The sequence below is a fragment of the Schistocerca serialis genome, chromosome 6, assembly GCF_023864345.2.
Source record: "Schistocerca serialis cubense isolate TAMUIC-IGC-003099 chromosome 6, iqSchSeri2.2, whole genome shotgun sequence".
NCBI classification, from domain to species: domain Eukaryota; kingdom Metazoa; phylum Arthropoda; class Insecta; order Orthoptera; family Acrididae; genus Schistocerca; species Schistocerca serialis.
The window spans coordinates 88,216,588-88,234,071 of NC_064643.1; positions in this window are offsets into that span (position 1 = coordinate 88,216,588).

Sequence of the window (17,484 nt, forward strand, 5' to 3'; positions counted from 1 at the left end):
ACGGCAATTTCTGGGGCCATTAAATTACAATTATTACGTTCCACTTCACTTTTTTGCTACTGACTGTGCCAGTCTATTCATTCCATAGAAACGCCTCAAGGTTTGGTCCAGATAACACCTGATACCTAAACCATAAATTCTGCAGCAAAGTGTGCTTATTTATTCTGGTATCTTGTACGTGAAATCAATTCAGACATCTCTATAAACCATTGAAACAGCTACCCCCCCCCCCCCCCCCCCCGCCCACCAACTGCCTAAACAGTGGTAACAACGTCGGTGAAGAAAAAAGATAGAACAAGACAAACGCGAAGAGTGCTAAAGGAGAAATACAAGGGTAGTTACATGCGCAATCAACTTAAGTTTCACAAATTTATAATTTTATTGAAGTCTTTGTTATAATTAATTAAAAACTTCATCGAGACGAATGGCAATCATCGCTATCTGCCTAGTACCGGATGATTATAATTCCTCTGACGGTGTTCCGAGTGCTGCGATATGGGCCGTATGCCTCGCAGAACGCTCGAATATCGTACATATTTTAATTAAGCGGTGCGCTCACGGAGTATGCAGAAAATAAAATAATAGTTCCCCTTTCTGCCACCAGGTGAAAATACGGAGCTGTAGGCAGTCAGAGAGTGGAATTTTTCGTGTTTTGACGTCGGTATGATGTTTGACGCTGGGCGAGACGTATTGATTTCTTTTGCGAAGTTGCTGTTGGTGGAAAGGGTTGAAAAGGTCGATGTTTACCGTACGAAACGCAATGGGTATTAGAAGCAAGACCGTCCACTGCGCCGGCCGCTGTGGCCGACCGGTTCTAGGCGCTTCAGTCAGGAACCACGTGACGTGACGGATGTGTGTGATGTCCTTCGGTTAGTTAGGTTTAAGTAGTTCTAAGTCTCGGGGACTGATGACCTCAGATGTTAAGTCCCATAGTGCTCAGAGCCATTTGAACCATCTGAACCGTCCACTGCTAGTAAAGAAGTTTTATAAGAATGGCAGCACTACGCGAGTATCACCGACAGAAGCAGTTACGAAGAGGCCTCATGTCAATAAATGAGCTAAAGAATATGATCAAGAAATATGAAGAAACAAGCGAACAGGATGGTGCAGCAGAGAGAGGGAAATCTTCCATTGCCATGGCAGTTGTTGAGGAAGTTACTGGCAATAACCGAGCGTGCAGTACAAGCCTCAAATTATGCAGCCAGTAGTGTACGTGTGTCAGGGGAATTGTCTCTCATCTGGTCAGCAATTCAGAATATTTTGCGGCTCATTTTACACTGCTATCCATACAAGATTCCGAATGTACACCAAATGAAGCCCCAAGATAGGATAAAATGTCGTGACATTGGCCTTCGTTTTCTGGCACATGTGGATGGCATGTGACTGGGGAATGTTATTTGGACGGACGGACTTTTCCCACTGACGTGAAGGCACAGAACTGCCGCTTATGGGGTTCTTCTCCGCACATGTTATGCAGGAACATGCAGTGCACGCAAGGCATGTGATTGTGTGGTGTTGTTTCACAAGCACCTTCATCCTCGATCCGCCGCGCGGGATTAACCGAGCGGTCTACGGCGCTGCAGTCACGGACTGTGCGGCTGGTCCCGGCGGAGGTTCGAGTTCGCCCTCGGGCGTGTGCTTGTGTATGTGTGTTTGTCCTTATGATAATTTAGGTTAAGTAGTGTGTAAGCTTAGGGACTGATGACCTTAGCAGTTAAGCCCCATATGATTTCACAAACATTTGAACGCACATTTTCGATCCGAATTTATTCATGCGCCTGTTATGTGTACAGCAACATTTGCAAGTTATAAGCACCTCTGCAACACATAACTCCTGCATTGCAAGAACTCAAGTGCGTCTGCACCACTATTTCCATGCAAGATGGGACAACACCACATGTCGCTTGCGGGGTCGAAGATTTGCTATGCGAAACTTCCGGTAATGACCGCATCATCTCCAAGCAATTACAGGATGTGGGCCTTCCAGACCACCGACCTAAATGCATGTCACTTCTGGTTCTGGGGATATCTGGAAGGTCGTGTGTATTAAAAACCTATCCGCACTTTTCCTGATCTGAAGGATAGCATACGATGAGATATCACTCTTTTTACACCGGATATGCTGCGAGCAACTGTCGACCGTGCCGTGTTATGGATGCAACATGTTGCTGAGTCGAGAGGCCATACTGCACAAATGTTATTACTTGTGACTACATCCTCTAAACGCGTCAGAACCACCGTTATCACGTGTCCAATCGCCCTTTTGCCTGCGCCCACAGAGCATTCTGTCAGATTACATCGCCATATTTCCATCTGGTGGGAAGAAGTGGAACCGGTTTTTTTTAGAATATTCCGCTAGTGCACTGCTTAATGAATATATCTACGACGTTTCAGCGTCCTGCGATGTATACAGCCGCCACTGAAGCACTCGGAAAACCCGCATTTTAATGATAACCACCCGGTACAATCACTCTCTGCTCCAATATTTCCATGTATAGGTCCTCTTCAGACAGCATCACTCTCACGGTTTTGCCTTCCCCTATTTTCTTTCTGCTTATTCGTTCGTCCTTTAATCATGATGAATGTGATACGCGTCCATGGAAACTGCTTTTATTTAGTGATAGTTTTTCTCGCCACTTTCTCTAACTGATCAGCTTGTTACTGGGGTGAAACTCATGCTTGCTTTGCAAGAACACGTAAAGGAGCATGTGTGTACACTTACGTTTCTGGTCGGCGTTTAGGTGGACATTTTGACTTTGGTTCCACGTTTTGTGATGGCCGTTTTAAGTACAGAGGAATTCGAGACGTAAGCGAGTGACTCTTGCTTCGTGTGCTGCTTTACCACGCCTACCGCACTTTGCCTGCTCAACACATGAGAAACGTTGTGTTACCACATATCTGGGACTTAGTTTTCACTTTTATTTACATGACTACAACTTCTGACGGCAAAATCCTGCCATAACGCAATCCCATAAGAACTGCGAGTCAAAAATCACAATAAAGTCAAGCAGTGTCTTGGCGCACGGTATTGACCCGTTTCATGATGTTCCGTACGTCTGCTACTCCGTCATCATACCATTCTTACAGCAGTTCGTTAGCAGCAAGGTTTTAATGTCGCTGCGTTGGCGTTGTGGTCTTCGGTCTGCTTTACTCAGCTATCCACCCTATTCTATTTCCGCAAGCCTCTTCATCTGTGTGCAGCTCTAGTAATCTACATTCATTTTATCTTCGTTGCTGTATTGGAGTTCTGGTCTTCCTCTCTAATTTTTACCCCTGATTCATCCCTCCATTACCAAATTGACCATTCTTTGATGCCCCATGATCTACCCCACCAAACGATTCTTTCCTCTAGTCACGTTGCGCTAGACATTTCTTTTCTCGCCATTTCAGGTCAGTATCTCCTCATTAGTTATAGGATTTATCTGTCAATCGTTAAACGTTCTGTTCTCTTGATTTTGTGTCGTCCACGTTCCATTTCGATACAAGGCTAGACTCCAGACAACAACCTTCAAAAGCGACTTCCTAACATACTTCAGTTAAAGAAATTGTACTTTTACACCAGAACCAGTTATTCGTCCTTCCAGTTAGACACTCGATGAACTTGTTGAGCTTTAGCTATTTCGAACACTGAACTTTGGAATACGTGCAACAACAGACGAAATTTTACATGCTGAGTACAACGTCTACCTCTGAGACTGCTGAAGTCTTTCATTGAACTGTCGAAACCGGTTTCGCATTCCCAAACTGCATGACCAGGCGCTTTATTCATTGGAGGAATAAGATATTTAAGTTTTTTAAAATAAGTGTTAATAATCACATAACGTAGGTAGGAGTAGTATGCTTACATTATCTTAGAAATCACTGTAGTATACAGGAAAAACAGTTATAGCCAAATCCCTCGTTCATCGGTTAAACAGTAAAAGTAAATGATTATTAGTCTTGGCGATGAGCAATAGAACTTGCCTACAGCCATTCTTGCTGTGTACAATGATTTAAAACATAATATGAGCATACAACTCTTTGCGGTCTTATGTAATAATGATTACTTATTTTCAAAAACTGGTTATTCCGAAGAATAAATAAGTTATTCCTCCAATGTACGGATCACCCAATGATGTATTTTAAGAATGCGAAAGCAGACATGACCATTCAATAAATTACTTTAACGGCCCGAGCAAAAGGCTTCTTATTTATCATTTAACTGTCTCAATAAGTAGAGCGGCGTTCTAAAGTTTCATTGATTTCAGAGTGGTCGTTGCACACAGCATTGTTTTATGAACGTAGAAAGGCGAATCCTTGTCGAATGACCCTTCCTCCATTTTCATAACTATAAATCACTTTGGTCACTTCGGTCTATTACCATTCACGATTTTGTACAATGTTTGTCCTTGAGTGCTCTGAAAGATTAGCCTAATAATCTATTTTTGATAGGCTGATAGATACGGTCAGTGGTGTACTTGGCACTCTGGCGAATTTTGTATTTGAGAAAAGTGAGGTACTCTGATCCCCTCGAGAAGCTAGGGTAACATGGATCAACTGGAAAGTGTCCCTTTTGCCTGGGTACGCCTTATTGCGTAGTGTATGGGAAAGATTCCTCAGGGGTAATCCGCTGTGGAAAGTTTCGCCTCTACATACATCCGTCCCATCGGCGGGTAGCACTTCTTATGACTGAATTTTTATTTTTTTTTTCTTGGAGGAGTTTGTAGGTTCGTCGCAATTCGCGCGACTAAGCCGAGATGCACGCTTCTTTGCGTTAGACGAAGTGCCGCTGCCAGGCCTAGGGACTCAGTATCGAACGAGAGTATCGATACCTTGTGGATTCCATACTTATCTCTCATAAAATGGTTAGAGTAGGTACTCTAAGTCGAGTCCCGTCTCCCCATCATTAATTAGGTATTGGCATTATTTCTGCGAACCTTCAAGCGTGTGTTCATGAATCTTGGGTCAAGCAAGCGTGGTAATTTGGATGATTATAATAGAAATGTAATAAATCATTACGAGAAACATTGTACAGGATATATGCTATAAAGCAGTCATCGTGTAAGCTTTCTACCAAATATTGTGTGTATGAGAGAAAGCTGAATACAATTTCGAAAACTTTCCCCTTATGTAACGTGTACTTTAGATATCATTTTCACTTGCTGCGAAAAACTGACTGTTGGTTGGCCCTGTGTTGTGCATGTGAACATTGTCCAGAAATAAAACTTTAAATTTCATGAAACGCAAAATTTGAAATAAAGAAAATGAATCTAATTAAATGCCAAAAGAAACTAACTGTGTGCTCAACGAAAATTATATCACTAAAATTCAGTACAGAAGCACATTATGAACGACGCTTGATGGAAAATGCAATGTTATGGTAAAAATATCCTCAAAAATGAAGTACTGCTTGGAAGAAAATAACCGTTTTAAAGTACCAACACTGTTCATCGATAATTAATGTACCAGATAGCATGCCACCTGACAAGCCTGACTACACACTACATAAGGTGAGATCTTCCCTGAAATGAAAGTGGCTTACCTCTTGCTCCGCATGCTGTTTTTCTGTCTGGGGTTCCGGCCTTTTTGTAGAGCAAATACACATCAGAAAATGCAGCAGCTGAAGATAAATAATCACCCCTAAATCATTTTGCATGTCTGAAACAATCTGTTGCTTCGTATGGCGTAAGGTGCAATGCACACAGGATAAAAATATAAAGCTTTACTATGAATCAAGGAGGTGAATTTTACTTTAAAGGAAATTGTGTTTTTAGAAAACGACTGCACAACATAAAAAGACTCTAACAATTATAAATTTCTCTCATTCGAAAGGAACTAAAAAAATAACTTCAAAATTCCTCCAAAATCTTCTCTGTCAGTAACATGAACAAGAAAGCAGTATATGTCAGTTTCCATCTAGCATTCTACATAGCTTCCCCAGATTCACAGAAAACAGCTGACATTCGTTGCAAAACATGCTACTGTCCCTCAAATAAGGAAGTCCAGCTCTGCACAACTGACTGACCAGCAAGTGAACCACAGATAAAACTAAACACAGAGTCAAAGACTTTATTCACTGCAGTGTGTTCATTCATATTTTTGCCATTGCAGTTGTAGCAGCACCACCGTTTAAGATAGGAAAAAGATAGATTCGGTGCAATATTTCTGAGCGCAGAAGTTACAGCCAGGCGTGGCCCTGTTGACAGTAAGTTATGCCTACCAGCAGTCGCGAAGTAGAAAGGAGGCCACAAGGCTGCAGAACCGCTGAAAAGAGTAAACGCAGCAGTTTGCATGGCGCAAGTTACAGACAGGCACTGGATCAACCTAGGTGTTATGAGTGCATGACTCGGAGTGGCCCTTTAACAAAACAAGAGGCGCACAGCAGCGTGTAAATAGGTGCCAGTTTTCTAACGAGGGGCATTCAAGTATGGCAGCTCTCCTGGATGGCGGGGCATGTCACACCTCTGGCTACACGCAGCAGCAGATGGGGGGACAGTGTTCCAGTCCATGGCAGGTCGTTGGTTCGACCCTCTGAGGCCAATGCGAGGACCGTAGCCAACCAGCGATGGGCCACTCGACAGCGCGCTACCACGGGCAGTCTTGTTGGCTCCCAACAAACACTGGAGGCATACAGAGGCAAGGGCCGCAGATTTAGCTGTCGAATCACGGGCGCTTGTTGTCGCCAAAATCCTAACCACAACGGTGAAGAAACACGCAGTGGACTGCCCCGCGGCTTCCCGCAAGCGGAGCTGAGACATTGGGGATGAAGGCTGCTGAATCGGCTGCTGGCACATCCTGACGTCGTCAAAACTCCGCGGCTGTACATGGCCGGCATGCCGCAGTACGTAGCATGGGTCGCTGACGTAGCCATTCTGCGCCAAGCTGTTTTGTAGACAGCAAAGTGGGGTCCTCAGCATTGCGGGACCCTGTGATGCAGACGGAGAGGAACGTGGCACTGTACCTGGCAATAACAAAACACTTGAGGATCATGGCAGAGTTTTAATATGACACATCTTGACAGTTTCCATCCACGTCCTACATTCCTCCATCACACGCCAACATCTACATTTGGCAGTGACAGCTACACAGTGAAGGTGAATTATTGACACTAGTAGAGCCTTACAATAGGAGGAAAAGTATCAGTTGAAAAGTATCGACTAAGGAAGTATCAGTATCAAGGCGAAAGCACTCAACAGCCAGGAGCTGGACGCTTACACTGCACCCACTCCAGCCTTCATCCCCCACAGGCCACCTGCGCTGCGCAGGGCGTGGTGGCCCTGCCACAACCAGTGGCGCTCACCAGTCCCCAGCTCTGTCCGGGAACTCAGACTCCCCTCAGATCCGCCCAGCCTAAAGCTGAGCTCCTTGGGGCGTCAACCCACTCACTGTATCCAAAAAGCCGAATGAATATGAGTTGTTGATACAAATTGCCACACACCCTGCCTTGTAATCAAGTTTTGACATTGACGGTTACTCACACTTTTGGATTCGTTTGGATAAAAGGAAATACTACCCCCTTGTTGAAAAGGCAGAACGTGTACTTCTTCCGTTTGCCACAACACACATGTGTGAATCTGCGTTCTCGATCTATGCTGCCCACAAAACTAAGTACCAAAGCTGTCTAGATGCGGAACCAGACATCCGCATCTAGTTCTCAAGAACTGAACACAACTTTCTAAAATTGTGTCAGCAGAAGCACCCTCACCCATCATATTAGGATTCCATTATTATTCCTACAGACTCATCTATAGTAAAGAAGAAAGCAGTTTTCTTCGTAGATGCTCAGTGAACGTACCTGAACTATAACTCAGTAGGAATTTTGTTTCTGTCTTCTATCATTTACAAAAAAATTATTAACTGAATTCTGTTGGCATTGATATTTTTGTTACGAAAATTGAAATGATCTCTAATTTCTTTTCTTTATAATATATTCTGTCCTTTCAGTTAAAAATATGGCCTGCCTACACTTCAATTACAATTACTTGCTATTACTCTGACACTATATTGTGGCAACTGGCTGCGAGCGTAAACAAATGAGGACTTTTCACGTGCCACCTTGTAAAAAGTAAACCTCCTCTGCCAGAATTGTTTCCTTTGAGAAAAAAGTCCTGCTTTCTGTGAAATGCTTTGTCTTCTTACGTAGAAATAAGAGAGTCTGTTTGTTTGTTTTCCTAATTCGTTTACAGTTGAGGCTGACCGATATAGTGTCCAAGTAGTAGTTGAAGTTGTCAGCTGCGGCTACAATGTTGCCACGCCGCCTGCCAGTTGCCAGCTACCAACTGACAGTACACTGTTGCAATGCCGCCTGCTAGCTGCCGGCTATGGACTGACAGCTGCCGTTCAGTAGATACGCAAAGACGTAAAAATAACTAGACTTTCGGAGCTGTTTACAAGGGCACGAAAATCGATTGTGGAACTGGAAAACGGGTTTATAAAAGCAGATTTCCAGAATTGATTCTGAAGTGTTTACCTAACCAACTAAAGCGGAACTGGGACATCGGCTTACGAAATCCGGTTTTGGAAACGCATGTAAACTGGGTGAATGTATTCCCACACATTACACAACAGATGTCACAATAGTCATTTAAAGGCAATTCCTTGGCCTCTTTTCTTTCGTGATGTGTTTGTATCCCTAATCATGGGTCTGCCTCTTTTCTTCACAGCCTCGCGAAATGGCCGCGCAGTCTGTGTTTTGTGTGTGTGTGTGTGTGTGTGTGTGTGTGTGTGTGTGTGTGTTGTCCTTAGCGGAAGTTAAACTTAGGTTAATAGCGTGTAAGACAAGGGACTGATGACCTCAGCAGTTAAGTCCCATAGACTTTACATACATTTTACATTTTTCTTCGGATTTCACGAAAAACCACACACACACACACACACACACACACACACACACGCACACACGACTGTTACGAAATATGCATGCTCCTTACACAACAGTAGCCAAACAGTGGAAGTGAACACACCACAAGCAGTAGCTTATCAACAGCGAACAGTTTGGACGTGATGTTGATTGCTCTTGGAGGAAGGCAGCTCCAATGTGTGAAATGTCAATTACCAAGTAATTTTAATGAGGCTATAGTGTGTTGAACAAAGGGAGTAAATCCACTATTAAGTGTCTGGATACGGTGGGAATTCAAATTGGATCGTTAATTTCAAGTTGTTTTCATTCATCTCTAAACCAATGACAATTGATACTTTGGGGGGGGGGGGGTCATTGGGAACATGGCACTTGCATTAAGAAGCTTTCAGTTCCAATGGGTTTCGTTCTGAAATTTAAAGTTACTGTGCTGTTGACTGACTAGGGGTCCGCCATGGATTTTCGACTGAAGAAGGGTTCCGCCAGCTGAAAAGTTTGGGAAGCCTTGGACTACACCATGGGCTCACACAATACGACAATATCTCGGAAGTAGACAACCGCATCTTACAAGGTTGGCAGATGGCCGGACTTAGCATTGTCAGGGGTCGGTTTCATTGGCTAACTTTAGTGCACGACCCGGACTTGGTCTCTGTGGCGGCCAGCTGGTGGTCTGTTTTTGTACTTTTAAATATAATTTACCTAGATTGTTGGGAGAGATAAATAATTCTTGTTTTTTTCGTAGATTGAGAGTATGCAGTATCTTCTTTTCTTTTGGCAGTCAGTGGTTATTAATTTTTCATTTTAAGTCCGTATTAAAATCAAAGAGCTGTTCGCAGCCGTCAGTGGTTCATTAACTCAACTGTAACAAGTGGTCAACTGGTTTGCTAACGCAAATCGTCCCACTCTTGCATTATGCTAACTGCTACCATGACTAGGAAGTATGACTAAGAACTTGGCTTAACAGTGTTGGAGCTATGAACTCGGGAAATTTTACAATTTAAAAAAAAAATCTACATCTCCTTGTCATCTTACTGATATTACTATGCATAATTTTTTATCAAGCATAAGTCTGATATGTAATTTATAATGCTGTCTGCAGAGAACTGCAGGGCGACCTGGGATTTCAAAATCACTCTTCAGTGGTGCAAATGCCTGTAACACGAAAGGCAAGTGCCAAACCCATGAAAGCTGGACCGTGGACTAGTAGAAGAATGGCATTTGAACGGAGCTGTCTTATTTCACACTGTTTCCAAGTTCTGGGTGAGCTTATGCACCAAGATTGGAACATGGCGGGTGTACAGTGATTACTTGGGCAGACATGTCTAACACCATGTGCCTCTTTGTTTACCGCAGAAGGTCGCATTACTGCCAAGGATTATGTTAGCATTTTGGCTGATCAGGTTGGTTGGTTGATCGATTTGGGGGATGGGACTTAACAGCAAGGTCATCAGTCCAATCGGATTACGGGAGGATGGGGAAGCAAGTCGTCCTTGCCCTTTCAAAGGAACCATCCCGGCATTTACCTGAAGCGATTTAAGGAAATTACGGAAATCCTAGAGCAGGATGGCTGGACGCGCGTTTGAACTGTCGTCCTGCGGAATGCGAGTCCAGAGTGCTAACCACTGCGCCACCTCGCTCGATGCTGATCATGTCCAACCGATGGTTCAGCGTCTGTTTCCCAACTGTAACGCTGTGTTACTGAGACGACAGGGCCCCTTTTCACTTGCATCGCATCGTCCGCGGCTGGTTTTGTGGTCACGACGCTGAATTTCCTGTCCGTCCTGACCCTGGTCTGATCTCAGTGTCACTTATCCGTTGTAGTCTACTTTAGAGAGACGGATGTGTGATCGCTGTCCACCTCCACCATTGTTACCTGAATTTGTCACTGCATGAAACGAAGAACGGTATAAGTTTCCCTTGATGCCATAAATCCGTTCCGAGACAACTGGAAGCTGTTTTGAATGAGAACTATTTTCGTACGCCGTATTAGTCTCGTTAATGTGTAGCGTCTAGGACTTTCCCATATTTCTGTCCACCCCAGGTATTTTGTTCATGGCTGTTAACATAGGCGTACAATACGTTATAGAAATATTATATGCAAGTGTATTAAACACATCAATATAAAAATGGTTCAAATGGCTCTGAGCACTATGTGACTTATCTTCTGAGGACATTCGAATCTGCGACCGTAGCGGTCACGCGGTTCCAGACTGAAGCGCCTAGAGCCGCACTACCACACCGGCCGGCACCTCAATATAAAGATTCGTCTTAAGGATTTTAACAGAAGTTTGCAATCGATTCTGAAACACTGAAACTAACGATGTCTCCCCCGTGTCACATGTACGGAACTCAATTTCACGTAACATAATGCTGTAATATTGTAAGATTTATATATTTCTATTGTATATTGCCAAACCACAAATTATGAAAGATGTTTATATTTTGTTAATAGGATTAAGTAGGAATAATTAATATTTGTCATGTTGGAAATAATTGTGGTAGCAGGGAATGTCTGCACCAAAGTATTGTTGGCAGGAGAGACCGCACATTGTTATACTTTTAAAAAGGGCGGGAAAGACCGCGTATGGATACATTTTAAGAAAAGAGCGGGAAAGACCACGCATTGATACATTTTGTAATGGTAACAGAGATTGTCTGCACCAGAAAACATTGTTGGCGGGAGAGACCGCACTTTAGCGTTCGTAGGAAGTCAGTAGTAAGCGAGAAGTGAAGCTAGTCGGTAACATGTCTGAAGCGAGACGTTGAGAGGAGCGGTGTGCCTACCAGCCACCAGCTATGATTTACAAGAGATTATAAACGGATGTACAAAGACATCAGCTACTCTAGACTACTTAAGGCATGTTTGCGCAATGCTAGTTGTAAGATTATTGTAAAAAGTAAGTCCAATTTGAACGTTTGTAAAATCATTTCATTCAGAGAATAATTAATTTTGGCCAGCAATATTGCATTACTGATTATAATCCATCCTGATAACCATCAACGTAAATTTTTGCAAAATTTTATTGTTATCAAGAAAAAGTTTAACTATGAATTACGTAACGTCAGAAAAATAATTAAATAATGTCAGCTTCGCTATTAAAGAATAACGTCAGCTTTGGGAATAAATACAGCCATTTATTATGACAGCCCACCAGCAGCTAATGTTGTTGTTGTTGTGGTCTTCAGTCCTGAGACTGGTTTGATGCAGCTCTCCATGCTACTCTATCCTGCGCAAGCTTCTTCATCTCCCAGTACCTACCGCAACCTACATCCTTCTGAATCTGCTTAGTGTATTCATCTCTTGGTCTCCCTCTACGATTTTTACCCTCCACGCTGCCCTCCAATGCTAAATTTGTGATCCCTTGATGCCTCAAAACATGTCCTACCACCCGATCCCTTCATCTAGTCAAGTTGTGCCACAAACTTCTCTTCTCCTCAATCCTATTCAATACCTCCTCATTAGTTACGTGATCTACCCACCTTATCTTCAGCATTCTTCTGTAGCACCACATTTCGAAAGCTTCTATTCTCTTATTGTCCAAACTGGTTATCGTCCATGTTTCACTTCCATATATGCCTACACTCCATACAAATACTTTCAGAAACGACTTCCTGACACTTAAATCTATACTCGATGTTAACAAATTTCTCTTCTTCAGAAACGATTTCCTTGCCATTGTCAGTCTACATTTTATATCCTCTCTACTTCGACCATCATCAGTTATTTTACTCCCTAAATAGCAAAACTCCTTTACTACTTTAAGTGTCTCATTTCCTAATCTAATCCCCTCAGCATCACCCGATTTAATTTGACTACATTCCATTATCCTCGTTTTGCTTTTGTTGATGTTCATCTTATATCCTCCTTTCAAGACACCATCCATTCCGTTCAACTGCTCTTCCAAGTCATTTGCTGTCTCTGACAGAATTACAATGTCATCGGCAAACCTAAAAGTTTTTACTTCTTCTCCATGAATTTTAATACCTACTCCGAATTTTACTTTTGTTTCCTTTACTGCTTGCTCAATATACAGATTGAATAACATCGGGGAGAGGCTACAACCCTGTCTCACTCCTTTCCCAACCACTGCTTCCCTTTCATGGCCCTCGACTCTTATAACTGCCATCTGGTTTCTGTACAAATTGTAAATAGTCTTTCGCTCCTTGTATTTTACCCCTGCCACCTTCAGAATTTGAAAGAGAGTATTCCAGTTAACGTTGTCAAAGGCTTTCTCTAAGTCTACAAATGCTAGAAACGTAGGTTTGCCTTTTCTTAATCTTTCTTCTAACATACGTCGCAAGGTTAGTATTGCCTCACGTGTTCCAACATTTCTACGGAATCCAAACTGATCTTCCCCGAGGTCCACTTCTACCAGTTTTTCCATTCGTCTGTAAAGAATTCGCGTTAGTATTTTGCAGCTGTGACTTATTAAACTGATAGTTCGGTAATTTTCACATCTGTCAACACCTGCTTTCTTTGGGATTGGAATTATTATATTCTTCTTGAAGTCTGTGGGTATTTCGCCTGTCTCATACATCTTGCTCACCAGATGGTAGAGTTTTGTCATGACTGGCTCTCCCAAGGCCATCAGTAGTTCTAATGGAATGTTGTCTACTCCCGGGGCCTTGTTTCGACTCAGGTCTTTCAGTGCTCTGTCAAACTCTTCACGCAGAATCTTATCTCCCATTTCATCTTCATCTACATCCTCTTCCATTTCCATAGTATTGTCCTCGAGTACATCGCCCTTGTATAAACCCTCTATATACTCCTTCCACCTTTGTGCCTTCCCTTCTTTGCTTAGAACTGGGTTGCCATCTGAGCTCTTGATATTCATACAAGTGGTTCTCTTCTCTCCAAAGGTCTCTTTAATTTTCCTGTAGGCAGTATCTGTCTTACCCCTAGTGAGACAAGCCTCTACATCCTTACATTTGTCCTCCAGCCATCCCTGCTTAGCCATTTTGCACTTCCTGTCGATCTCATTTTTGAGACGTTTGTATTCTTTTTTGCCTGCTTCATTTACTGCATTTTTATATTTTCTGCTTTCATCAATTAAATTCAATATTTCTTCTGTTAACCAATGGTTTCTATTAGCCCTCGTCTTTTTACCTACTTGATCCTCTGCTGCCTTCACTACTTCATCCCTCAGAGCTACCCATTATTCTTCTACTGTATTTCTTTCCCCCATTCCTGTCAATTGTTCCCTTATGCTCTCCCTGAAACTCTCTACAACCTCTGGTTCTTTCAGTTTATCCAGGTCCCATCTCCTTAAATTCCCACCTTTTTGCAGTTTCTTCAGTTTCAATCTGCAGTTCATAACCAATAGATTGTGGTCAGAATCCACATCTGCCCCTGGAAATGTCTTACAATTTAAAAGATGGTTCCTAAATCTGTGTCTTACCATTATATAATCTATCTGATACCTTTTAGTATCTCCAGGATTCTTCCAGGTATACAACCTTCTTTTATGATTCTTGAACCAAGTGTTAGCTATGATTAAATTATGCTCTGTGCAAAATTCTAGAAGGTGGCTTCCTCTTTCATTTCTTCCCCCCAATCCATATTCACCTACTATGTTTCCTTCTCTCCCTTTTCCTACTGACGAATTCCAGTCACCCATGACTATTAAATTTTCGTCTCCCTTCACTACCTGAATAATTTCTTTTCTCTCGTCATAGATTTCATCAATTTCTTCATGATCTGTAGAGCTAGTTTGCATATAAACTTGTACTACTGTAGTAGGCATGGGCTTTGTGTCTATCTTGGCCACAATAATGCGTTCACTATGCTGTTTGTAGTAGCTTACCCGCATTCCTATTTTCCTATTCATTATTAAACCTACTCCTGCATTACCCTAATTTGATTTTGTATTTATAACCCTGTAATCACCTGACCAAAAGTCTTCTTCCTCCTGCCACCGAACTTCACTAATTCCCACTATATCTAACTTTAACCTATCCATTTCCCTTTTTAAATTTTCTAACCTACCTGCCCGATTAAGGGATCTGACATTCTACGCTCCGATCCGTAGAATGCCAGTTTTCTTTCTCCTGATAGCGACGTCCTCTTGAGTAGTCCCCGTCCGGAGATTCGAATGGGGGACTATTTTACCTCCGGAATAATTTACCCAAGAGGACGCCATCATCATTTAATCATACAGTAAAGATGCAGCAGCTAATAAAGTATAGTAAAACAGAGTAAATATATTCATGTCGCAGTTCGATGTAGCAGTCAGATGGCGATCCAGTAACAGTAAAAAAGGTGAGGAACCGTTTTGGGTTATTGCAGGTAACGACTGAGGGCCACGACGACGACACATTCTATCTTTCGTCGAAATAATCAGAAAATCACTTTTAATAAGCCGCAATTAAATTTGTATGTGAAGACTGAGAAAGAGAATAAATTTCAAAGCGAAGATTTCATTCGTTATTTTTAAGCAAGAGATAGAAATCCTAAGGGAAAGTTTCATAGGTTATTGTAGAAGGGAAGGTTGCGTAACAAAAGAGATATAGAGGAGACGGGAAGGTTTCAATTAGCTAACAATATTATGAGAAGGAAAGTTGCTACTCACCATATAGCGGATACGCTGAGTCGCAAATAGACACGGCAAAAAGACTCACAATTACAGTTTTCGGCCATTAAGGCCTTCGTCAACAACACACACATACGCACACGCAGACACACGCATGCAAACACAATCACACACACGACTGCAGTCGTGTTTGTGAGTTGCATTTTTCATGAGTGTGTGTTGTCGACGAAGGCCTTAATGGCGGAAAGCTATAGTTGTGAGAGTCTTTTTGTTGTGCCTATCTGCGAGTCAGCACCTCAGCTATATGATGAGTAGCAACTTTCCTTCTCATAATATTGTTACATTCCATCCTGGATTTTCCATTAGTTGTAATATAGATAAATTTTATTTAACAACACATCAAACGAATAAAACAACAAAGAACGAAACTCGTCTAGCTTGAAGGGGGAAACCAGGTGGCGCTATGGTTGGCCCGCAAGACGGCGCTGCCATAGGTCAAACGGATATCGACTACATTTTTTTAAAAATAGGTGCCCTCATTTTTATTACGTTTTCGTGTAGTACGTAAAGAAATATGAATGTTTTAGTTGGAACACTTTTTTCGCTTTGTAATAGATGTCGCTGTAATAGTCACATACGTATAAGTACGTGATATCACGTAACATTCCGCCAGTGCGGACGATATTTGCTTCCTGATATATTACCCGTGTTAAAATGAACCATTTACCAATTGCGGAAAAGGTCGGTATCGTGTTGATGTACGGCTATTGTGATCAAAATGCCCAACGTGCGTGTGCTAGGTATGCTGCTCGGTATCCTGAACGACATCATCCAAGTGTCCGGACCCTTCGCCGGATAGTTACGTTATTTAGGGGAACAGGAATTGTTCAGTCACATGTGAAACGTCAACCACGACCTGCAACAAATGATGATGCCCAAGTAGATGTTTTAGGTGCTGTCGCGGTTAATCCGCATATCAGTAGCAGACAACTGACAGGAGAATCGGGAATCTCAAAAACGTCGGTGTTGAGAATGCTACATCAACATCTATTGCACCCGTACCATATCTCTATGCACCAGGAATTGCATGGCGACGACTTTAAACATCGTGTACAGTTCTGCCACTGGGAACAAGAGAAATTACGGGACGGTGACAGATTTTTTGCACGGGTTCTCTTTCCTACATAATTTTCTACCGATATTACCACAAGATGTATCACTGCATGACAGAATGGCGATGTACTTCCAACATGATCGATGTCCGGCACATACCTCGCGTGCGGTTGAAGCGGTATTGAATAACATATTTAATGACAGGTGGATTGGTCGTCGAAGCACCATACCATGGCCCGCAGGTTTACCGGATCTGACGTCCCCGGATTTCTTTCTGTGGGGAAAGTTGAAGGATATTTGCTATTGTGATCCACCGACAACGCCTGACAACATGCGTCAGCGCATTGTCAATGCATGTGCGAACATTACGGAAGGCGAACTACTCGCTGTTGAGAGGAATGTCGTTACACGTATTGCCCAATGCATTGAGGTTGACGGACATCATTTTGAGCATTTATTGCATTAATGTGGTATTTACAGGTAATCACGCTGCAACAGCATGCCTTCTCAGAAAGGTATACCTCACAAAGGTATATGTATCACATTGGAACAACCGAAATAAAATATTCAAACGTACCTACGTTCTGTATTTTAATTTAAAAAACCTACCTGTTACCAACTGTTCGTTTAAAATTGTGAGCCATATGTTTGGGACTATTACAGCCCCATCTATCACAAAGCGAAAAAAGTGGTCCAATTAAACATTCATATTTCTTTACGTACTACACGAATATGTAATAAAAATTGGGGTTCCTATTTTAAAAAACGTAGTTGATATCCGTTTGACCTATGGCAGCACCATCTAGCGGGCCAACCATAGCGCCATCTGGTTTCCCACTTCAAGCTAGACAAGTTTCGGACTTTTTAGTTTCTTCGTTTGACGCTTATGTCGTGAGATATTTGGCCCGGTCACGATCAGTGGAGCACCCTGTATAGTTCCACAGTGTGTGGGCCTGACAGAAGTGTCCTATTCTTCGTGTTTTGATTGAACTAAAATTTATTAAA